This window comes from Mesocricetus auratus, unplaced genomic scaffold (assembly GCF_017639785.1).
Source record: "Mesocricetus auratus isolate SY011 unplaced genomic scaffold, BCM_Maur_2.0 Super-Scaffold_100020, whole genome shotgun sequence".
Classification (NCBI taxonomy): Eukaryota; Metazoa; Chordata; class Mammalia; order Rodentia; family Cricetidae; genus Mesocricetus; species Mesocricetus auratus.
This window is the reverse complement of record NW_024429201.1, coordinates 13,945,262-13,970,477: the sequence shown is the minus strand read 5'-3', so window position 1 is coordinate 13,970,477 and position 25,216 is coordinate 13,945,262. Positions and strand designations below refer to the sequence as shown.

The 25,216-nt window shown below is 41.1% G+C and overlaps 1 protein-coding gene across 3 annotated transcripts in view; it reads right to left on the bottom strand.

Annotated features, from left to right (window-relative positions):
- Rnf180 (ring finger protein 180) overlaps positions 1 to 21,333 on the bottom strand; it is a 150,531-nt gene extending 129,198 nt beyond the window's left edge. The window contains exon 1 of one of the 3 annotated variants that reach the window (XR_005869881.1): positions 21,161 to 21,332. The gene's annotated coding sequence lies outside the window, so the exon portion shown is untranslated. Of the gene's footprint in view, positions 1 to 21,160 lie in introns of all 3 variants that reach the window. The other 2 variants (XM_040729020.1, XM_040729016.1) reach the window with 2 other exon arrangements.
- Positions 21,334 to 25,216: the final 3,883 nt, after the last annotated feature.

Here is a 25,216-nt window from a genome sequence, read left to right as displayed (position 1 = left end):
ATGCAAATCAAAACAACTCTGAGATACCATCTTACTCCTGTCAGAATGGCTAAAATCAAAAACACCAATGACAATTTGTACTGGAGAGGTTGTGGTGAAAGGGGAACACTCCCCCACTGCTGGAGGGAGTGCCAACTTGTACAGCCACTTTGGAAATCAGTATGGAGATTCCTCAGAAAAATGGGAATAAACCTACCACAAGACCCAGCAACTCCACTCTTAGGCATATATCCAAAAGATTCCCCATTCATACAACAAGGATTCTGTTCCACTATGTTCACAGCAGCATTATTATTATTTTTTTTTTTTGGTTTTATGAGTCAGGGTTTCTCTGTATTGTTTTGGAGGCTGTCGGTCCAGCCCGGCCTTGAACTGACAGAGATCCGCCTGCCTCTGCCTCACAAGTGCTGGGATTAAAGGCGTGTGCCACCACTGCCCGGCAAGCAGCATTATTTGTAATAGCCAGAACCTGGAAGCAACCTAGTTGCCCCTCAACCAAAGAGTGGACAGAGAAAATGTGGTACATTTACACAATTGAGTACTATTCAGCAGAAAAAAAAAAAAACAATGGAATCCTGAAATTTGCAGGCAAATGGATGGCACTAGAAGAAACCATCCTGAGTGAGGTAACCCAGTCACAAAAAGAGAAACACAGCATGTACTCTCTCATATATGGAGTTTAGACATAGATCTGGGGAGTGCCAGCCTACAATCCCATGGCCAGAGAGTATGGGAAACAGAACCTTCATTCAGTGGCTGATGGAAGCAGAGGCAGACTCACAGCTAAGCACTGAGCTAAACTCAAGAAATCCAATGACAAAGGCCAGGCAGTGGTGGCGCATGCCTTTAATCCCAGCACTCTGGAGGCAGAGGCAGGCGGATCTCTGTGAGTTCGAGGCCGGGCTGGACCAACAGCCTCCAAAACAATACAGAGAAACCCTGTCACATAAAAAAAAAGAAAAAAGAAAAAAGAAAAAGAAATCCAGTGACAGAGAGGGGGGACTGATCCAGTGACAGAGAGGGAGGACTGATGACCAAAGGGGTTAAGACTGGTGGGCTGGTTTAACCTCCAGAAACAGCTGACCTGACAAGGGTTAGCTCTTGAATCCAGCATGGGACTAATCAAGATCCCCTGAATGTGGGTGTCAGTGAGAAGTCCTAGGTAATCTATTGAGCCTTGGGTAGTAGATCAGTATTTGCCCGGGTATACAAATGGACTTTGGACTCCCATCCAACAATGAGAGATGCAATCTCACCCTGGACTCTTGGGGGAGGGTCTAGGGCCTGCCCTGGATGAAATGACAAACTATGGACACCCCCATGGATGGCCTCACCCTCCCTGGAGAAATGAGGGGATGTTGGGGGGGTTGGTGAGAGGGCACGGGAGGAGGGGAGGGGAAGGAAGTACCTAGGCTCTTCCTGGGATGATGTGACAGACTCTGAAAAATCCCTCATGGAAGCCCTTGCCCTCCCTGGGGAGTTGAGGGGGGAAGGGAGTGGGGGTGAGAGGTTGGGAGGATTGGGAGGTGGGGGAGGAGGAGAGGGAGAGGGAACTGAGAGTGACATGTGTAAAAAAATAAAAAATATTAATTACATAATCAAAATTTAATATATTAGTAAAGTATATTATAAAGATAACTTAACCTGGTTTTTTCACTATTTTATTTGGTAAGCATGATCTTGTGCATGTAGTATGTCCAGTGTGGTATATGTATGTGTACACATTCATATGTGTATGAGTATGTAGAGACCAGTGGTCAATATGAGGTGTCTTCCATTGCTCTTTGTCTAATTCTTTAAGCAGTATTTGTCATGTGCATATGTGTCTAGCCATGTATGTGGAGGTCAAAGGATCCATAATGCAGCTCTCAGGAAATTAACTCAGGTTGTCAGGGTTAGAGAGGTGACCTATCTCACCTGCCCCCTGCCTTATTTTTGACATGGAGTCTGTCACTGAACTTGGAGCTTCCTGATTAGGCTAGATTAACTGGCTAGAAAGCCCCCAGGATCTTCTTGTCTCTGTCTCCCCAGGGATGGGATTACAAGCACATACAACTATGCCTGGCCTTTTATATGGGTGGTGGGGAGCCAAACTCAAGTGCTCACGTTTGCATGGCAAGCATTTTACCTAAACTCTCTTTTACTACTTGAATGTGGCTTCCCTGACATGACTGGTAGCACAGTCCTACTGGAGAGCACTACTCTAGCTCTCATCCAGGTTTTTGAAGAGTTGGCTCTTTTCTCACCATTGATATCTCAGTGTCATCTCGTCACAGACAGAAGGAGAGTGTATTGGACTTATGTCACTGGGTCACAACTCAAGAGATTCTAATTTAATGTTTCTATGGAAGACATAGAAACTTGCATATTTTATAAGCTCAACATGTAATCTGTTGTAAGCTGAAGACACTGACAGTAGTGGTTTGAATGAGAATGCCCCCTATATGCTCATAGCTTTGAATATTTGGTTCCCAGTTGGTGGATTGTTCAGGAAGGATTAGGAGATATTGCCTTGTTGGAGCAGGTGTGCCACTGGGGTTGGACTTTTAGGTTTCAAGAGTCCATGCCAGGCTCAGACTCTTTCTCCTTTTCTCTGACTTCTGTTTGTAGGTGACATTTAAGCTCTCACCTACTGCTCTAGTGTCATGTATGCCTGAGTTCACCATGCTCCCTGACATGATGACCATGGACTCATTCTTTGAAACAGTAAGCAAGACCCAATTTAGGTGCTTTTACAAGTTGTCTTTGTCACGGTCACAACAATACAACAGTAACTAAGACACTGATCTTCAGAATATAAGCTACCCCCCCTACTATGTAACAATAAATAAATAAATGAAAAGCAAACAAAATCCAACTATAAAAGACTCTTTTGTAGGCACAAGAAATTCTTGCAACAGAACTTTTCAGCATCTGGCTTGTGATTGGTCACATGGAATCTATCTATATATGTGACAAGATTACAAAGAGCTACAAATAATTGGTGAAATTTGATACCTAAAATGGTGTATGTGTATCCATCCTGTAACCTGTGGGCCACATGGAGCCAAAGATGGCTATGAATAATGGCCAACACAAAATAATAAATTTAAACATTTGAGAACCTTTTTTTATATAACCAGGTTACACAATTCTAGGGTATGGACTTTGAAGATGTTCATGTCATAATGTCAACAGGCTGGACACAACTCTCCTGACAGCTATCATTTTCCAACAGTTCCTTGCCTAGAACTTCTTGTCTGCCTCCCCTCTCTCTGTATCTACAATTTGCAATTCAAGCTTCAATTTAAAATTAACTTTAATCTTAAAAATTACTTCAAAAAGTATAAAATCAACACTATAGTCATCATGTTTTACTAATTAACTCTCCCGACACATTTGTGTAATCCTGTCTTACTGTCCTCCTCATAACTTTGGCTGTATAATTTTTGAATATGGGTATCTTCATAGTTCCCTAGAAACTGTGATTTTCTATCTTCTAATATCTTCCTGTTACATCATTTTCTTTCCATATGGCCTCTGGGAACCAACAGTTATTATCTTTTAAGGATGAGATCAATTTTAATTATAGGATGGACTCTATAGACATTCAGTTCCTCTTCCGCTGTCTTCTGTATACCAAGTGCCATCATTGTCATTTCTGTTTTTCTTATCATTTTGATTTAATAAAAAGCATATTCTACTCATTCTAGTCATATAATCAAATATAATATCTGACCCTAAAAATCCACAGCAAGTATCTATTGAAATCAGAGAAGCAATATACAGCTGCAAGCTCCTCACACTCTTATCTTTCCATGGAATCAAGAATATCTGTTTAATAAATAACATAAAAACACTAATCTGAGAGTGCCAAAATTTTAAAAGCCTATTATTAAGTTTTGTTATCTTTTCACTAATTATTAAAGAAGTTCGTACAATGCATTTTGATATTGACCTCCCTCCCCCAACTCTCCCAGATTTATGTTCCCCTTCCCTGTTTTTTATTCTTTTTAATACATCAAGTCCAATTTGTGCTGCACATATACTTTCATATGTGTCTCCTTCCATTGGAGCCTGGATGACATATCAGGAAACTGACTCTCTGTCTCTTCCAGCAGCTACCAGTTGCCCATACCTCCTTAGGAAGGGGAGAACTTCATGTCCACCTCAGCTTTTCTGTTTTGGGCTTACTATTACAACTGCTGCGGATTCCTAGGTGCAATATCCCTGTTAGGTTTGGGAACCACTAACTATTTCCTTGTTGTCATCCACCTGCACCGGCTCTTACAATCATTCTCCTACCTCTTCTGTAATGATTCCTTGGGAGTAAAAGTATTATATGAATGTCCCATTTATGGCTGAGTATTCCATGGTCTCTAATTCTCCTCAAGGTGATTATTTTTTTGGTCTTCATCTTTACCGCCTTCTACTGAAGAAAGAAATCTTCTCTGATGGAGGTTGGGAGATTTACTACTCTGGATTGCCATCCCACATGGCTCCTTACACTTCTTTTCCCAGTGTTAATTATTAATTATATTTTACCAATCAGTGGGAAGAACTAAGTTGAAGTCCTTCAGCTATGGATAAGGAAGCATATAGAAAGATGAACAGCTGTGTTTATACTTATCTGAACTTGAAAGGGGAAGCAACAGATGCTTATCTACTAGAAAACTATTTATAAAAGTGAGATGCCTTCTGGCCAGTAACTTATGTTCAAAGGAAGACTGAAACACTGAAAACCAACCTATTAACAAAGTGGGTAGCCTTTGAACAGACTTGAACAACTCACATGTTATACACAAACTCAAATCCACTTCCAACTCAGGACCTGAGACACCAGTATTGGCTTAATTTAGCCAGAGAACTACATAAATAACTTGTCAAAACATTTTGGGTAGCGATCCACATGGCTTTATGGTTTTCTTAATACAGAGTACCCATACTCATGCATACACACACTGGTACTTGCTTACTTCACTACCTGTCCTGATGCTGCTATAATGCTTGACACTTAAGGAATGCACTGAGAATTTGGGAAATATTACTTCACTGAGTTACAGCTCCCAAATACTGAACATGTCAGTGGTATAATAATGAAGATCACATTCATGAAAATTACCATCAACCTCAGTAAAAAATACTCTTTCATTACAGGACAACAGTAAAGGAAATAAGGCCATAGTGATGAATTCACATTTTCCAAAATTCTTGTTTTAACTAGAAGATCAAATTTTGTCACATGTAACAAGTATGAAAATGTTCATATCTGAACACATGCGGTCTGCCAGTCATTTCAGTAAACATGTTCCACAATGGGGAGGCTGAACAATAACTTTCCACTGAAACACAAGGCTTTTATTCAGGAGTCTGATCAGCTTCCAATAAAATACAGAGGAGCATTGCAAGTTCTTCCTTTTTTCACAAAAAACAAAATATTTGGGACTAAAGACAAAATAAAAAGGGCAATATTTATGGTTCTAGCATACCATTGCTAACCACACGCCTGTGGGAGTGAAGAAGAAAAGGACCCCAGCCCATGGCTCTATTTACCCACTCTTGCTTTTGTGTCTCCAGTGACAATGGCAATGATGAAAAGGGCAAACCACACCTTAACATTACCTGGTTTCTTAAATGGGTCTCAGCAACACATTTTGAGAACTGATACTTAACACAAGGCAGTGAGCCCCCAAAATCATAGCTCTGCAAATTTCATTGCCTGATTATATCCTTTAAAAGGTTTAAGGAGGACAAATAAGTCCCTGTGAAAAAAATATTAGCGACAGCTTAAGCTATAATTTTCTGTAACCCTGTGCACTGCAATTACAACCCTCATGAAGAAGTTGAATTCTTTGTCTTCCTTTAACTATTATTACTCTATATGGCAAAATATCAACATCAGTACAGGTATAATTCCATATGAAGAAACTTGGAATTTCCTTATTATCAATATAGTTCTTTAAAAAAAAGTAAGATTAAAGTCAAGTGAGATAAATTGGCATGTATGTGAAAAGAGGACTGCACAGCAACTTAGCAAACAAAATGGTTAAGTCATTTGATCGGTTCAGAACTCTGCAGAGCAACACTATTTTTATTTTTGTTGCTGCTGTTGTTGGGTTTTCTTTGTTCTGCTGTGATGCTCATGCTAGTCTTGAACTTCTGAACTCACACAAGCCTCTCTGGTTCATGTCCACTGTAGACAGGATTCCAAATGCACAAAACCATACCTGATCAATTTTTGTTTTTAAGCAGTTCAATATATTTATTTTTGCTTACAAGCTCTATGACATACTTGTAGGCATTACTCTGCAGGCTATTCCATTACCTAAAGGCTGTATTACTGGGAGATCTCCATGAAATGAGAAGAAATATATCCTCTGTAGATATTAAGGAGTATCATTTTTTTTTTTGGTTTTATGAGACAGGGTTTCTCTGTATTGTTTCGGAGGCTGTCAGTCCAGCCTAGCCTCAAACTCACAGAGATCCGCCTGTCTCTGCCTCCCGAGTGCTGGGATTAAAGGCATGCGCCACCACCGCCCAGCAAGGAGTATTATTTTTTTAATGCTAGTGACATCTCACTATATGGGATCCATGTACTTAGGTGGTAGTCCACAACTGCTCTGAAAAACAGGCTTCTGAACCAGTGGCTGTTTACTGGACAGAGCATCATACATAATAACCCTTTGGGGGATGGGCTTACAGACAAGGCCATTTTGTAAAACGAGTAGTATGTCAGCTCACCCTACTGCTTTTGAACCCTGCTGTCTGCTTTGATTAAAAAAAACACACAAAGCACCCCAACCTAAGTAACCCACAGCCAAGAATTAACAAAACCAAAATTAATGACCTATGGCATATTACAAAGATGTACATGAGTCAGTTTCCAAAGTTACAATCATAAATTGGCTTTTGAACTACAAAAGTCACTCTCTACCAAATAGAACGGAAGGTACCTTCTCAGTTATGTGTAACTTCTTTTGGCATTTGAGCCTCCTACTTAGTTCAGTAAATAGTTTAGCACATGTGTTATTTAGTGTGAGCTGTTTTGTTATCTAAGCTGCCTTTGCATTGGCTTCTCCTAAGTCAAGGATATCAAATACTTCATCTGCACCAACAGGAGAATGGACTGGATCATTTCCAAACCACCAGCTTTACAATTCTAAGCACAGGAGCTGTAGTGACTAAAGTCTCTAATATATGAACTCTGAAACTGTCTAAATCCTGAATTACAGAGACCTTAATCTTCTTCAGTAATTGTTGAGGTTAAACACTTCTGGATTTGAAACTGATGAACTCAATCTTCACAGTTCCTTTGGTATTCTACACTCAAATATTTTCTTAGAAAGTACTCCAATGTCTATTGAGAAAAAACAAAACCAAACCCAATACACCGTATTCCCTGAGAGCTGCTTCTCCTGCTCCTCAGCTATCTCCCTAGAATTCCTCTGTACTTAGGAATTATATAATTCACAAATAACCTTAATGAGAGTGGTGCTTTGAATAAGAAATGTCCCTGGTAGGCTCATGTGCTGAACACTTGAACATAGCTGGTATGTGTGTGGGGAACCTTTAAGGGGTGATTCTTGATGTAGGAAGTGGGCCACTGGGGGCAGGCCTTAAGGCATTACAGCATGACCCCATTCCCTTTCTCCCTTTGCTTTCCAAATTTGGAGGCAACATGATCAGGCAGCCTCCTGCTAGGACTACCACATGCTCCCTGCTGGCTGTTGTGTTTTCCCTGATATGATAGACTGCATCTCTCTGGAACTGCTCACCAAGATGAACCCCATCTTCTTCAAGTGGCTTTTGTCAGGGTGCTTGTCATAGCAACAAAAAGAAAAAAAATATGTGAATCTGACACTTGAAACTTCCATGAATTTCCTACTCTGTCCAACAGGATCTTAAACTATATACTTCAACTGAAGTTGAATACCACTCCTAATCCTTATAAATCACCCTGCTGCAGCTCAGGCACTTAGGTCTCCAAAGCCCCCTCCTGTCTTTCAAACCAGGTGATACCTGTAGGGATTATAAAACATTACCGAAGAAATGCAAACATCTTACAAGTTTCACACCCTGATTAGTTTTATTCATTTCAAATGCTGCTACACCTTGGTAAAGAAGTGGATCTCAAAGATGAGTGAAACCATTAAGTGAGTATGAACCACATTTTCATATTTCATAGACTACATTTTATGGGAAAGTAAGGTGCACAAATTATAGGCAAAATTAATAAAATACTGAAACATGTCTTTGAAACTAGTGTGTGTATTTGTGTGCACTTCTGCTATACCTCATGTCCCCAAAAGTCTATTCACTCTCCAAACGCAGCACCAGCTGGGGAACTAGTGTTCATACAGGAGCCTGTGGGGGATGTCCCATCCAAGCTGTTACATTACTATAGGATGATTACACAAGTTTTGTTTAGAGGAATATATTTCAATGCAGTCAATGCTATTTATTAATGGTAGTTAACTGTTACAACCTTTTAAAAATTGAGAAGACTCTATCTTACCATCTATTAAGTTTAGAGTCACAGAAACAGAAAGACTCATAGGGAAATGTTTCATAGGGAAAATGTGTACCTTTGGATTCTGAAGTTTCTTTTCTGTAAATGAACAAAATATTCTATGCTAAGACTCTACAATGAAATGCTATACTATGCACAATTCCTGTACAGCTTCAAATGTTTTCATTGAAATTCTGTCATTCTAATAAATTCAGTGTTTTTCTTGTTCCCAATATTTAAAATTTTCCAATTAAGAAATATTGCCTTTGACTAAAAGGTAGTCAAAGAAATGCAAAGCAAAGGATACACATGTTAAATGAATGAATGTGAGATATAAACACTGGAATAATTAAAATCAATAAAATCTAGAGCAAAACAAGATTTAAATGCTGTATGAGGAAGTACTTTGAAAACTCAGAAGCTTTAAGCCCATTTTCTAAAAGCACTGAATAAAACATTCTGATAATCAGGGTATTTGTATTTCTGCTCAAGATACCATGCTTCTTGCTGCCTTTTGCAGGGAACATCACATTGTCCATTCTTTTGGTATTCCTCACAACCCCACCGGACAGGCCATTGTGGAACGCACCCATGCCACTCTCAAACAGTATTTTAAAAAAAAAAGGGGGGAATATGTCACCTCCCCCAATATTCAGTTATCCACCATACTTTATATTTTAAATTTTTTGATCATAGACAGTAATAATTTGTCTGCTATGGAGAGACATTGGAACAAACCCTCCCAGTCTTTGGGATGGGTCAGATGGAAGGATTTGATTACAGGAAAATGGCAGCCACCCACTCCCCTACTAGCTAGGGTCCGAGGGGCTGTTTGTGTTTTCCCTCCAGGAAGTGAGAAGCCTATTTGGGTCCCCAAACGTTGCATCAGGCATGTTGACCCCGACTCTGCTCCCGACACTAGGAATGCTCGCCATGATAAAAATGATCCAAACATTGCCAAACTCAGGTAAGGGAAGTATGGGCACTGGTGAGGAAAACCCCTCCCACCGTTTTGATGCCAGTTAGTCACTGCAGCTCCCCATTCATCGCCTTTATAGCACTAATAAATACATTGGGAGTGGCTGCTGTCAACATGAGAGTCTGAATTTCCCCCTCCTAAAAGGGGAATCTCTGCTTTATTAAAAATATTTAATATCTCCATGATTAAACCCTCAGTTGAAGGGTGGATTGGATTAAATGTCTAGGCCCTCACCTAACAAAGGTCAAAAAAGAAAGGGAACCTAAGATAAGAAGTTGCCCTCAGTTGGAGGGTAGATGGAGGATCATCCTCAATGGGAAGATAGATTAAAGATAGGTAAATTAAATAAACTGGTAACAGTTAATAAATGAGGTATTAGGATTCAGTAAAGAAAAAGACAAAGGTATATAAAATAAAAATGTTTGGTTACATTTATATGGGGTAGGTTATTACATTTTGTGAGTCATCTCTAAAAACTTTTGGCAAGAGCCTGGCCTTTCCACTTTGCATCTACAGAATTACAAGGAGTGGGTATGGCTATAGCCCCTGAGTGTAGCTCAAAACTTCTCTAATGAAAAAATGATGAGAGACATACAGGACTTTTTCAAACTTTTGTCTTAATTCAAAGATTGACTGGAGTTGTTCTGTTAAAGAAGTTTCAGTTCAACAAACTAATCATAACCTAGGCAAAAGGAGAGATATGTATGCATGGTCTGTGTGTATGGACATGGCCACATCAGTGTGTATGAAGTGTAAAATGTAAATGCGTGAATGTTGACAAAAGCAACTGTTCTAATTGCCTTGGATATGATTAAAGGGATACTTAAATCCCTTCAAACAGTTAAAAACTACCTAAATTGATTTAGATATAGCCAAAAGAAACATCCAGTCAGTCGGTTAATATTTTAACAAAAAATTCAAGTTAAGCCCTCAGAGCCAGTCAAAAAAAAAAAGAGAGAGAGAGAGAGGTTTTTTTCAGGGAACTGTCCTGCCACTTTGGCAGGCCCCACCCCCAAAGGCATCTGTGTAGATGCAAATTAGGCCTTGTCAGTTCAGATGCAAAAGAGGCCTTGTCAGCTAGTGAGAGCTACAGGTTAAAAAAAAAAAAAAAAAGGGGGACTATTTGGGACATAGTATAGTTTACAATCCTTAAGTGATTCTCAAAGGTACTTAATGGTTATGTCCCTTTTAAAGGACATCTACTAATACTTTAAATAGTGATCCCAATTCACCTAGATAGTTGACTAAGGAGGGTAGACAAATCCTTCTACTGTTATGGTCCAACTTCAACAGTTCAAACAAAATTTAAAAATAAAAGGGGGAGTAATGTCCCCAGTCCCCACATTATTCATTAAATAATCCACTCCTCATTTAAAAATTTTTTAAATGTAAATGCCAGTGAGGAATCTGCTTCAGACAGATTCTGACATAATGAAAGTTAAACAACTATTACTCAGGTCAAATGGAAACATCCATACACTAGACAGTAGAGAAGACCCTAATTTAGGGTCGAGGGCATGTTTGTGTTTTCTTACAGGAAAAGAATAAAGCTTCAGTAGCTGTCACAACATTTGGTGAGATGCATGGAGCAGAGAAAACTGGACCTGAGACCGTGGGAGCCTGCTCAAGCCAGTTCGAATCTCCTAAATCAGTGTTCCTGACCCTTGATGTCATCAAATCTACAGCCCAAGAAAGAAAGAAAACAGTCGGTTTGAGATTTCCAGTTTCTCAACAGACCTGCTGCATCAACCTTCCGGAAAAAAAAGGACCCATTTAAAACATTTGGACATTGGTATGGACTGTGATGAGTGGCAAAAGCCTCTTTTCAGTATTTAAACAGGACATGGTCACTTAAAATATCAGACTTGGTAGTTCCTGTTTCTGGACTCACACCTATGCCAGTGTGTTTTTCTAGAGAAATGTGGTTTGTCCTGGTGCGACAAAAAGACTTTGACTCGGGTTACATGTTCTGCTGATACTACTGACATTAAATCGACAGACTACATCACCACAGGAACAAATTGGTACTCTGTAAATAGTGCACAAGCCTCTTGTTCATATTTTTTATAATGCTACATGTGTAACATCAATGATTGTACCTAATGTATCTGTGCAAGTGCACTCTCTAATGCTTTCCTAAGTAGATCTTAAAATGATTGTAAACTTTATCACTGTTTTGACCGTCAAATTGTAACTATAAATCACCCTTGTAGCAAAGAAAGGCTGGTGGTAGAATGCTAAGGTCCAGATCGGGGGATGGGCAGGTGACAGAGAGGCGCTATGTCAGTGGCGGTCCTAGGAATGGTAACTGTGGTAGTAGGCATTCTGACTTCATGCTGAGTTCAAAGTGCCTTAGCCCATGGCAATCCCGATAGCCATAAAGCCTTATTACAGATGATTCTAAGGTTGGGGTCTCTCCAAAGACGGGCAACCTGTGGGGAAGACCCCCTCCCACCTAAGACAGGGGTTCAAGGTCCCCCAAAGACGGGCCAGGGAGGGTGACCCTACTTGACTTAAGCCAGGAGTGCCTCATTTAAAAATAAAAAGGGGTGAATTGTGGGGACACCAGACCTTGAGCAGAAACCCACTTCCCCTTAGGCCTGGGAGCAGGCAGCTGTGTAATGTTTACTGAAAACAAGTCAGTGCTATAAAGCTCTTGATAGGGCTCAGATAAGGGCTTGCTCACTGAGATACCATGACTTTCACACCCCCTATGGCTAGATGCCTCTTCCTGTCCCCCCTGCTATGTCTCCCTGATTCTGGGGCCGGAGATTAAACCACCAGCCAGGAGGGTGAGAAGTCTGGAAAGAATTGTATGTAGATGGATGGCAGAAGTCCTTAAAAAGGGAAGCGATTTTTCTTGGAGAGATTTCTCCTGAGAGCTCTCTCCTAAGCGGACTGGGGTCTCCTCCTAAGCTGACTTGGGAAGCATAAAGTTTTCTTAAAGCAACCGACCAGTCTCTGTGTCATCTATCCCGACCACCTTGCTACATTCTCGGATGCAGGCCGCACAGCAGGTGCGACAATACCATGCTTCTAAAAACAGAGGAGTTTGCTTCTTGGATATTGGACTTATACTGTAATAAAACCCAAGTAACCCATTCCATCTTTATTCCATATTGTTACTGATATTACACACTCATTTAATCCCAGCACACAGGAAGCAGAAGTAGGTGGATCTCTAAGTCTGAGGCCAGCCTGGTCTACAGAGTGAGTTCCAAGACAGCCAGGGCTGCCCACTCAACTGCATGTTGTTTTCACCTTCTCAAAAAAATGGGGGAATCCAAACAACAAAACATCAATAAAATAAAACAAAACGACAAAACCAAAAACAAGACAGAAAGCACACATAATATTATGGGAGTACATTTTTATGTTGGCATGCAGCCTGAGAAAACTGACTTCCCCTTTCCTAGCAGATGTCATTTGCAAACAGATTCTTGTTTAGGGTGGGACTTTGTGTCCATCTTTCCCCTTCTCAGTCAGGGATATGTGCTGTCACAGTCTCTATGAGCTCATATGCATACACAAATCATGTTGTATCCGGAGGATGATGTGTCCTTGGCATCACCCACTATCTCTGGTTCTTATAACCTTTTTATCTCCACTTTCTCATAGATCATTGGGCCTTGAAGGGAGGGGTTTAATAAAAACATCTCCTTTAGAACTGAGTGCTGCACAGTCTCTCACTCTCTGCACAGTGTCCAGTTGTGGCTCTCTGTGTTAATTACCATCTGCTGAAAGAAGCTTCTCTGGGGATGGGTAGGGGATACAATAACCTATGGGTATAACAATTCTTATTCAACTCAGAATGGCCAAGATCAATATACATATGACAGGACATGCAGGCAATAGTTCAGAGAAAGAACACTTATTATTTGCTGGTGGGAGTGCAAATGAGTACATATTTCCTCCTCAACTATTACCTTGTCAATAAACACAAAGGACATCCACGATATTTTAATCTGATAGTATTCAAGGATAATACAGGTTGTAAACTAGTTGAGTGTGAAACAGGAGGCAAACAATTTAAAGACTCTCGTAGGAAAACAGCCAAGTGAATACCCTAGACTGGTCTACAGAGTGAGTTCTAGGACAAGTTCCAAAGCTACAGGGAAACCCTGTCTCAAAAAACCAAAAGAAAGAAAAAAAGTGTCTCTTCACAGCAATAGAAACCCTAACTAAGACACAGCCTTCCTGTAAAGAGTAGGTAAAATGCTAACTGGTAGGGCAAGAAACCTGAGCTTGTTTTTCTGTTAATTCCACTGACCTCCCAAAAGAGAGTTTAAAGCTCCTCGCACTGCTATTGTTCACTCTATTTTTCACCAACCTTTAGCTTTGAGCAGATCATCTGTTCCCTATGTCGCTGGTCAGTGCGCACATCACTGAACAACCAGCTACTGCACTAATGTACACCAACATACTCCCAACAAAGGAGTATAAGCAGGACCTCATGTGCTAAGTACCTTGTAATACAAGATGTCTGACGAACAACAAATAATACATGTTGCTGAGCTGGAGGCAACTAGCGTTATTGTTTTCTTTTGGGGCACTGAAACATATCAGATATTATTTGAATTTACCCATGAGCCAAACTGATGTTTGTCTGATGTCATATGGACTACCTGTGTGAGTGCATATCTATACTATCTCTTTATGTACATATTTTTTTTTGCTATAAAGACATTAGACTGGAATAGGGCCAATCTGCAAAACAAATCTCAAAGCAATCATTTTTTAAAGGTCATTTATCCAATATAGTCATGTTCTAAGATAACAGGAGTTGGATCTGCAACAGAGGGATACAGTTTAGCCATAAAAACCAATCATTGCCGAGCACTGGTGGTACACCCCTTTAATCCCAGCACTTGGGGAGACAGAGGCAGGTGGATCTCTGTGAGCTTGAGGCCAACCTGGTCTACAGAGCAAGTGCCAGGATAGGCTCCAAAGCTCAGAGAAACCCTGTCCAGGGGAAAAAAACAAAACAACAACAACAACAAAAAACAAACCAATCATCATATGCCACCTGGGGCTGTGCAAAAGGAAGGGTTCAGCACTATTCATGAAGCACTCTTAAAAAATTAAGAGTACAGGTTTGCACTCTTTTTTTGTACTCTTGGAAATTGGCATGGCAGTTTCTAAGAAAACTGTGAATCAATCTACCTCAAGACCCAACTATACCAATTTTAGGCATATACCCAAAGGATGCACAATCATTCCACAAGGACACTTGCTCAACTAAGTTCATAGCAGCATTATTTGTAATAGCCAGAACCTGGAAACAACCTAGATACCCCTCAACTGAAAAATGGATAAGGAAAAGGTGGTTCATCTACACAATGGAGTATAACTCAGCTATAAAAAGCTATGACCTCATGGAATTTGCAGGCAAAAGGATGGAACTAGAAAAAACCATCCTGAGTGAGGTAATCCAGACCCAGAAGGACCAAACATGGTATGTGCTCACTCATAGGTGATTATGAGGAGTAAAGTATAGCATAACCAACCTACTATCCATAGCCCCAGAGAGGCTAGATAACAAGGAGGTCCCAAAGAGGGTACATGGATTTCCCTGAGAAGGGGAAGTAGAAAAGATCTCTTGGGTAAACTGGGGGTGGACTTTGGGGTGATGGAGGGGTGGGGTGGGGGTGGGCAGGCTGGGCACAGGACGTGGGTTGGAGGCAAGATGGTGGGGGAGAGTATCATAAGATACATATTGATGGGGGCATTTGGTGGTTAGGAAGAAACCTGCTGCCAGGAAACCCCAGGAACCCACAAGGATGACCACAACTAAGACTCCTAGCAATAGTGGAGAGGGGTCCCGAACTGGACGTCTACTGTAAGCAGACTGGTGACCACCCTAATTGCCACAGGAGATACCCTATCCAGTAACTGATACAAGCAGAGGCAGAGATCCACAGACAAGCACTGTGCTGAGTTCCAGGAATGTTAAAGAAGAAAGGGAGGAGGGATTGTACCAGCCAGGGGGGTCATGATGGGGAACCCACAGAGACAGCTGACCTGAGTTTGAGGAAACTCATGGACACTGGACCAACAGTCAGAGAGCCTGCATGGGAACAACCTAGGCCCTCTGCATGTGTGTAGCAAGGCTGCTAACAGTGAGAGCAGGACCTCTTTTGGCGCTTAGATGGCTTTCGGTAACTTCTTCTCCATGTTGGATTACTAGGCCCTGCACAGACATAAGGGGAGGAGCTAGGCCCTGCCTCACCTTGATGTGCCATGCTTTGTGCAAACCCAGGGGAGGCCTCTCCTTTCTGAATGGAGATGGAGGAGGCAGGCAGATGGGAAAGGGAAGGGGCCTGGAGGAGAGCAGGAAGGGGAAACTGGTTGGTATGTAAAATAAATGAAAAATGTTTTTAAATAAAAAAGAAAAAATTAAAAGAGTAAATAAATCTACACCAACCTTAATCATGTGCACATATGTGAGAACTAATTTTTGTACTATGTGAACAGAGGAACATGTTAAATGACACCATAACCCAAATCCAGAATGTAGGAAATTATACAAGATTAAAGAGTTGGAATTTTTTCTCAAAAATAGATTTAAAGGGAAAAGAAATTGAGATGTAAGGTACTTATTGGTCAAGAAATATGGGCAGGAAGCCTATATTTTTTACAGTATTGCCTAGACATATGAATACATTATGCTGAATGGTGAACTCCCTGTAGTTTCACCTTTTGGTATCTGAAGGAAATTGATTCTAGTGCCTGCAGCAGGTACCAAACACTAAGATGCTCAACTCATCACCTAACATGCTATCACATTTGTGCATAGTCTACACATACACTCCTATGTATGATAAATAATCTATAGGTTACCTATAATATTGAAACAGTGCAAAGGTTACTTCTAATATTGAAGCAATGCAAATATTATGTGAAACTATATAGCTTAGAGAATGATGACAAGAAACAGTTTTCCCCTAATATTTTGGATGAATCTAATAATATGAAACTCACTGAAACTGAGGGCTGACTTACTACAGGGCAGTTTAATGTTGGGCAGTATAATTAATGAATGAATCAGAAAGCAAGCCCATGCAGGACAAAAACAAAGCCACCCTGTCCTTAGACTGCTTACTTTATTACGACCACTTATTGGCATCACCAGACTAAAGTCAGCAAATACCACCAAAAGAAGCTGGTCTCACTTGCCTCATAAAGAACTACAGAGACTGACCTTTTTAGAGACACCATTATAGCACAAAGTCTGGATTTCATGACATTCTATGTTTTGATTATACACTATTGAGTATATTAAAATTATTTACAATTCTATTAAGTGAGCCATCAGAAAATACACACTATTTTCCTCTTTTCAATTAGCAACAGCAAAAGGTGGTATGCCTTCCATATGTTTCGAACTAAAACCTCAAAGATAAAACAAGAAGAGGTTAGTATTGCCTTAAAAAAACTAGTTATTATTTTAGTATAGTACTTATTAAATGACACCATCTTCTATTCTTATGAGGGAGGGAAGGAGAGAGGGAGGGAGATCTCAATTACTAAGAACATGTAGAGCTGTTATAAATCAGACTAACTTATTTTCAAAAAATTTTTTTCAAAGTAAGTTTTTTATTTCTTAAAACAATATACAAATTTCTACCCCACCAAAGCAATGGAGAAGGTAAATATTCTATTTTCCATGGAAACACAGGAAGGCTGAGCACTACTGACTTGAAGCACAGTATTTAAGAAGCCACTCCAGATCAAGTTACAAAATTTATGCCATATCACAATTCTTTTTTCTGTGTCCCGCAGTACTTATGAGGCTCTTTTTGTTTGCCTTATTTTTTTTTTTTTTGTCTTCCGATACACATTTAAGTTCAGTCACAGGGAGATCAGCCTAGACTTGGAATTACACAATCAGTTTGAAGAAATCACAATCACTTTTCCACCCACCAGCCTAGCTCTTTGGTTCTCAAGGTGCCCAATATGCAAAGTAGTCAGACCATTTTCACTGTTCCTAACAGGTCATTGAGACCGACTTCTCCACTCTTTGCTCTACTATCCACAGGAGGGGTCCTGTACCCTTTTGTTTCCCATTCATTTTCACAGAGAAAGATTGATAAAATTAAGAACAAGTACAACCACCAGGACCTTTGTGTACCTGGTCTCCAAACATTGTGTTACACACCTCAAACCCCACTGCTAACTGGCTGCTTCCTGGAACTTCCTGGGAGCAAAGGAGATAGACAATAATCCAGCAGTTCCCACAGTACAGAGCAGGAGCTGAGAGGCTGGGGGCTATTTGTACAGCTTCCAGATTGGAAGAGATCCTGTGTAAGGAGAACTTCACAACCAGGGCAGAATGGATCCTCTTGGCCTGTATTTACCATCACTCCAGACCACGAGGCAGGAGCTAACATAAGGAAATCCCTCCCCATTTACAGTTTAAGAACCATCTGTTTCAGCCGATCACTTCCTTCTCACTTTTCTGCTTTAGAAGATTTTAAGTTTCCAGACTTACATTTTGTTAAAAGACAGGCGGGGACGAGCCTAGGCCCCTTTCTATCCTTCCACCTTCAGTCAAGAATACAGGGACCTGCACTCTCATCAGTACCTGCCAATACCTGCTCTTGGCCTTCCCATTCATCACAAGTGTAAGAAACAAAATTCCCACTCTTTGTAAATTACCTAGTTTCAGGTATCTTGCTATAGCCACACAAGTGGACTGTGACACTATACAAAGCCTGGAAAAAATAAGAAAACAGATATCTATGCTAAGAGGTATTAAATAAAACATATAAGACAGTATTATCAAAATTGAGCTCCTGTGCCAGGCCCTATGATACAAAGCATTGTGTCCTTGTATTAGACTGAAAACAATATGGAATCAAAACTCTGACCTTAAGTTATTATAAGAAATTATAGTTTCATTGATGTGAATTTCAAGCTTCTATATGAAACACATTGTCAACCTAATACTATTCTGGCAAGATATGTGATTTGTGTGAACAAATTCTATGTAAAAAAAAAAAAACAACAACAACTCAGCGTGCTAGAAAGAGGTAACCAATAGACTACAATGCAAGTTAATTCTCGAAACATTTGACAACATGTAAATTATATACATACACACAGGTATAGAATTTAAGCAACAAGTAAGCATTTTTCCTTTTGGTGTAAGCCTTTCAGGAAGGCTTCAACTGCATTCTAATTCGGGCATTATTTAAAATTTTTCATTTTGTTTGCTCTGAGGATTGAAACTGGGGAGCCCACACATGCACTGATCTACATTCCCAAGCCTCACTTGTTTTTCAAACTGTTCTTTTAAATTGCCTTCATGGAAACTAACTGTAGAATACTGAAGGTAGCCCTCAGTGTGACACTCATGCCCAAAATCATTCTTCCAAAGTCAGCAAATAAAATATTTCTCAGGCCGAGTTAGTTTCTTGCTTATAAAGGTAACAACACTTTTATGCTGACTGTAAAATGACTCTGAACTGTAAAGTGAGTCTGAACTGCAGTGGCCATATTCCAGTAAACTCTTACCCTCCTGAGGTGGCCGTCTCTTTAAATACTTCAAACATACAGTATGTTTAGGGGAGAAAAGAATTTACTAACTTCAGAGTTTCACTATGAAGACAAAAGCCAGCTCTCAGTTAAAATGATTTTCTAGATAAGACATCATTCTCCAACTATTCCCTTTTTTCCAGACACCTGTGTGGAGGTGGTTAAATGAAAAACTAAGCAAACTGTCCTGTAAAATTTGTGTGGTGAAGCTTGCAAAATGTAAGTGAAAATGGTTAGCTTTATGCTCCTTGATGAAAAGGCAGTATATGACTTTTCAAAGTATTATTACACATGTAGGAGTATCACAAAATATCACAGAGGACTATTAAAATGATTACTAATTCTCTGCAATACTTGCCTGGAATAATTCCTGCCTGGTATATTGGATTTACTTATTAAAAAGAGTTTGGGTTCTGACTTCAGATACACTCATAAATGTTCAAGCTAACACTGCATAGAAAGCAAAAGCAAGTTTGACTTTTAGATGAGAAACCTCATTTTGAAAACCCAAATATAAATGAGAGCAAACTTGAGCAATAAAAGATCTATTGTCAAAACAATTTAAAGGAAAACCTCAGGGAACCTGTTGATAGCTGTGGGGAGATAAGAAAACAATATAATATGAATGCAATTACTGTATGTTAATTTTCATGAAAAAGATGTTTCTCCCAAACGTTTAATTCTTCATAAGTCTGGTAAGCTAGCAACCTGTCTCCATGTTACTCATTTATTAATGTTGAGTATCTCTGCCATGATCATCACCAGGTGTCTTCAGGCTGCCCGGAGTACTATGCCTAAACAAAAAAGGAAAGACAAAGGCGTTTTGCTAAGACTCACTTGGTGCCTTTCAACCACGGAAACAGAGTTTTAAGGACTACTTTCAGGAATACTATTGCAAGAGTCTGAAAGGATCCCATTCTGTTTTTAAAGAAAGATTTTTAGCAATGAACAAATTAAAATAGAACCTATCCTAGTTGGGTTTTCTATCGTTGTGATGAAACACCATGACCAAAAGCAACTCGAGCAGGAAAGGGTTTATTTCATCTTACAACTTGTACATCATCCAGGGAAGTCAGGGCAGGAACTCAAGGCTGGAACCTGGAGGCAGGAGCTGAAGCATTCAGTGCTGCTGCCTAGCTTTCTCTTCTTGGCTTGCTCAGTTTGTTTTCTTATAGCACCAGGACCACCAGCCCAGGGATAGCACCACCCACAATGAGCTGGGCCCCTTTACTTTAATTATCAATGGAGAAAACACGACACAGCCTTGCCTACAGGCCAATCCCGTGGTGGCATCTTTTCCATTGAGGTTCCCGTTTTTCAAAAGGACTCTAGCTTGTGTCAAGTTTACATAAAACTATCCAGCACAAAACCTAACCTGCACTCTTTTCACCACTAAATTTTGCTTGAGGCTGGGAGAGCCACTGGATCATTCAAGGCACAGCTCTGTCAGGCAAGTTCTAATACCAGCTCCCACAAAGCCTGCTTCGTTTTGATAGAATCACTTTTCTGCAGGGAGCCCCAGCTGTCTGGTCTATAAAATGGGATAATAAGTAACCCGCCCACACCACGCTCCTTTGAAGTTACCTAATAAACGCTCTTATAGGTGCACTTAAAACTATTAGATGCTACAAAAATATTGAGGGTTATCTGGAAAAGCACAAGGTAATAGCCACATGTTACTGCTAATTATCAAGCTCGTAATAACTTCCCCCCTGGGGACCCTCAGCTCCCCAGGGTCCAGATGCACTTCAGAGCCCGCTCATCACCTCAGCCTGGCAGAAAGTCTGCACGGTCCCGACTCAGGGCTGCAACAAAAGCAGCTGGCATGCCAGGACTGAAATGTATCAGACAAAAGAAAGTGGGTCGGTGCAAAGCGGGGCGCCAAACGGGGTGTGCGCCCTCGCCCAGGCGCTTGGAGACCGACCCAGGACCCGCAGCGCGCAGCCCCCGCTCCCACCCCGCGGGCTCCTCGCCACGCCCCCGGCGCCGCCGCCCCACCCGGCTCCAGACCGGGGCCACGCGGACCGCGCCGCTGCCCAGGCCCCTCCATCAGGTGCGAAAGTTGAGCCTCAGCTTGTCACCTGAGGCCGAAGGGAGGCGGCGGTGCCTCCAGCCCCTGGGTCCCCCGGCTGCGCCAGGCCCAGGCCGGCTCTTACCTGCGTCCGCGCCCCGCCCGGCTCCCAGCACCCACGGCGAGGCCGGCTCCGGAGACGGGAAGCGACAGGAGACAAACCCCGCGGAAAGCGCTGGAGCTGCTCCCGCAGTCCGACCCCGTGGCCTAGGATTCGGCGCCCAGCATCCGCCTGCGCGCCCGCTCCGCTTCTCCCACGAGCCGCGCGTGGGCGGCGCCGAGCCTGACCCCGCGTAGACCCGCCGGCCGCGCAGGCCCCGCGCGCACGGCCCAGAGGGGCCGTGGGAAAGTTTCCCCCTCCTCTGCTCAGCCCCCTACCCGAGCAACAAAAGTCTGTGCCTTCTCCCCTGTCTTCACCTAGTGGCTCTGAGCACAGACTCTAAGCTATGCGCTGGGTCTGTTCCCAGTTTAAAATCAGCAGACGTCCTGGCCACCCCTCCTCATCTCTGACTCTGAAGGTGGCACCACTACCTGGGTTCAGTTTTCCCTCCTGATGTGTCTCTGTTGCCTACCTTCTGGTGACTGGGGTTCCACCCATGCGCAACCGAGATTAACCGCTAAAGATATCTGACTCTTGGCAAATTACAGTTGAGAGGTGAGTTGGTGACGAGGTAAATCGTGAGTGCAATTCAGGAAGTGAAGGGGCCCGGTGAAGTAAATGTTTACTTGTCAGTCTATAAACTTTGGATTCGGAGCAATTAAAATAGCTGATCAAAAGACTGAGAGTCCGAATCATCAAAGTATGTTTGATAAATTGGTTTCGGGAATAGGGATCAAAAGTAGAAGGAAACCCCCAAATATATCTTGCTTTCACTGGTGAATACAACTTTGCATTTGCCTGAAATGTCTTACTTTGACTTTTCAATGATTTCCCCTTCAGGAAGTGAAATAACAAACAGCCAAAACAATGCTGGACATGGTGCTCACACTTGTAAGCCTGGTAGCAATGTTCTGGTAGGCCGAGACAGGGGCTTTGTCAGGTGTTTAGGACCCACACATGGAACAGCTCAAGGGCAGCCTGGGCTTCTCTGCAGGCGACCCTGTCTCCAGAGCAAAAACACCTTAAAAGTGAAAGAGACAACAAAGTCAATGACATCACCCACAAAAGATTACAGATGCTTTGTGGATATTAAACAAAAATGCTCCATGAAATACTTGCCAAGGAACCTAGCAACTGGAAAGATATTGGTACAGTATGATGAGGTGTATATTACAAATAAGGTATATCTTACGAATTCAAGGGTGGTATAATATACAAAAGCAATAAAGCATCCCATTTCAGTGAACTAAATGATAAAATAATGAGATAACAATAATAAAATGATCCTCAGCAGATGAAGGGAAAGCTGATGGGTCTGTAAAGAGTCAAAGATGAGAAAATAATAAACAGAAGTGTTTACCAGCAATAATTACAGATTTCTTAGGTGGAGAAGGGGCTCCCAAAGTTGGGGAAACCACCAATTATAAAGAGATTGGAGTTTTATTTGGATTTGGGATGTTCTGTCTAGTGATTTTCCCTCTCTCCCCCTCCATTTTTCTGTTGTTCTGAAGGTGTCTATGTGTCTCTTCTATAGCAGTTAGGAATTGGGTCTCTTCTATGTAAGTACTGATTTCCTGGGGTAAAAGTGAGCACCCTAACCTCCTCTCTTTTTTATGACTTAACAGTATGCAGAGACCAGCCACATGTAGGGGGAAATGAGTGACATTTGATAGAAATAGAAATGGAATGATGTGAACAAAAAGCCACATAGAAGTGAAGACTTCTTACTGCCCATTGCTGAGGGCAGAAAGACACACACACACACACACACACACACACACACACACACACTCAAACTTAGTTTGTGTTTTCCCCTTTCTCACATCCTGTGGGCCCAATGTCAGCCTTAAAACATTTGACAAATTCAACAACACCTTTCATGATCACAAACAAAGAGTACAAAAGAATTTCCTCAACCTAATAAAGGGTATGTGTGAAACACACGCTGTTTACACAATACCTACTTATGAAAGAATGATCAGTGTTAACTATAATCAGGAAGAGGGCAAGCAAATCTATTCTTGCCTCTCCTTTTCAGTATTGTGCTGTAGATTTTTATCCAGGGCAACTAAGCAAGGAATTTTCAGATATCAAAAGCTAATAAATCAAACAGAAAAATAATTGTCAAATACAAAACCTGGATAATAGGCCTCAGACCTGGAGGACCACACCACACAAGCTCTCAGCTCAGTAGAAGTAGTTATCCAATGTGTTAACTGTGAAATTGTAAATAACATGCATCAGAAGAAACCCAAATAGCTTCCTGGGAGGGAAAAATTAGAATGTGTATGAAGATTCAAAAGGTAAGTGATATTGAACTTCTAAAAACAAACAAGGGTAAATTCTCTGGGAAATTATTTGCAATATTGAAATTGATGAGGCGTGAAGCTACAAATATTTCATTTGTACAAGGTCTTCAATATTCTTTGCATACCCTTTTCCCATACTATAACAAAGGTGTGTAAGAGTTCTGAAACAAGAACACTAAAGGTCACATACCAAATAAGTAAGACAGGCGAAGTAGACACACTCCCATAACTTGTTCATGTGATAATCCCAGGATCTCTAATGTCTAGCATTATGAAGCAAAAGGGATTTCACTCATGTAATTGAGGATAGAGACTTAAATAGGAAAGTCATTGAGAATGGCCCAGGTAGATCCAATCTGACTTTAGAAACCAAACCATTTTCCAAGTGAAGTCAGAAAGGTGAGCTAACAGGTGACTTCAAAGTGTTTTGAAGCCGGAGAGAGTCTGAACTTCCACTGGTGGAAGCAGCCATGTAGAAACAGAAAGTGGGCGTGGACACCTTCTAAAGCAAAGATGAGTTATCTAGCCGAAGTGGCACTGCCTTCTTTTCAAAGAACTCTTAGAGAGCCTTGCATTTCATAAACAGCCCTGAAAGAAGAAACAAGACCAATGTCTTGAAGTTCTCTGCTTAAGGAATGTAAATTTACCTTCACACACTTTACCACCCTCTTTTGTACAATCCAGAGAATGATCTATAATAGCCTTTTTTGTTTTGAATGAGTGAGTTTACTAAGTATGTAGCAAGCAAAATCTGAAGAATAAAACGAAAATGATAGAGATAGATGATTGATCGATAGATATTAGAGTATCATCAAACTGGGTGCTTAAAACATCTAACAGAATTCAACTGAAGCTCACAAGAATGCATCCTCAAGTATGGCTTTCAAGTAAAAGAAAGGAAAACAGCAGAGATAACACCATCAAAATTGATGTTCACTCACTACATCCTACTGAAACTGGCTGGGGAAGTTGGGGTGGGCAGCTGGAGTTCTTGATTGAGCTGCCTTTCCATGGCTGAGTTTCCCATGAGTGAACCTCCCATGGCTACACTTCTAGCTTCTCTTTTTCACTGCAGACACTTTTTCTTCACATGGGATAAGTAATAGTAACATTCGTCAGAAATGGTTTCCCTTTAAGCCGTTCTCAAGAGCACAATCTCTTTACTCTTCTGTTCTTTAGGTGCTCTTTCTTCCCTATTAAAGAGTTAGTTGGCATCCATTCCTAATGATGATAGTCAATGAAGGCTTCTCTCTACACATTCCAAGCTAAGGAGCCTTGTAGGACACTTTGAGACAAATATGCTTAGGTCTGAAATAGGAGTGGTGGCAACCTTACTTCCTGAGTCAGTTTCTCAGTGAACACAAACAGCACATGACAATTTACCAACATAATGTCCATTACTCACCCGTCGGAGCTGTTTTCCTTTGTCACCTCCCTAAAATATATTGTTCTTTGCTGAAACACTCAGCCTTGAACTACAATTGCCTTTCTCTCAAAATGTGCACTGAACCTGTAAGTGAACAGGTTTTTTCTTTTGTTACTCTATCTTTTGTTGCAGGAACTTGTACCAACCACAAACTGAGGCATTCAGGAAAATCTATATTTCATACCCATCGATACCATTACATCAAACCTCTTTCTTATTTTGAACTGCCTGCTGTCTTCAAAAAAGTAAATATCCTGCTGGGGACTCAAATAATGTTGATTGTAGCACATAGCGTCAGTCTTGTAA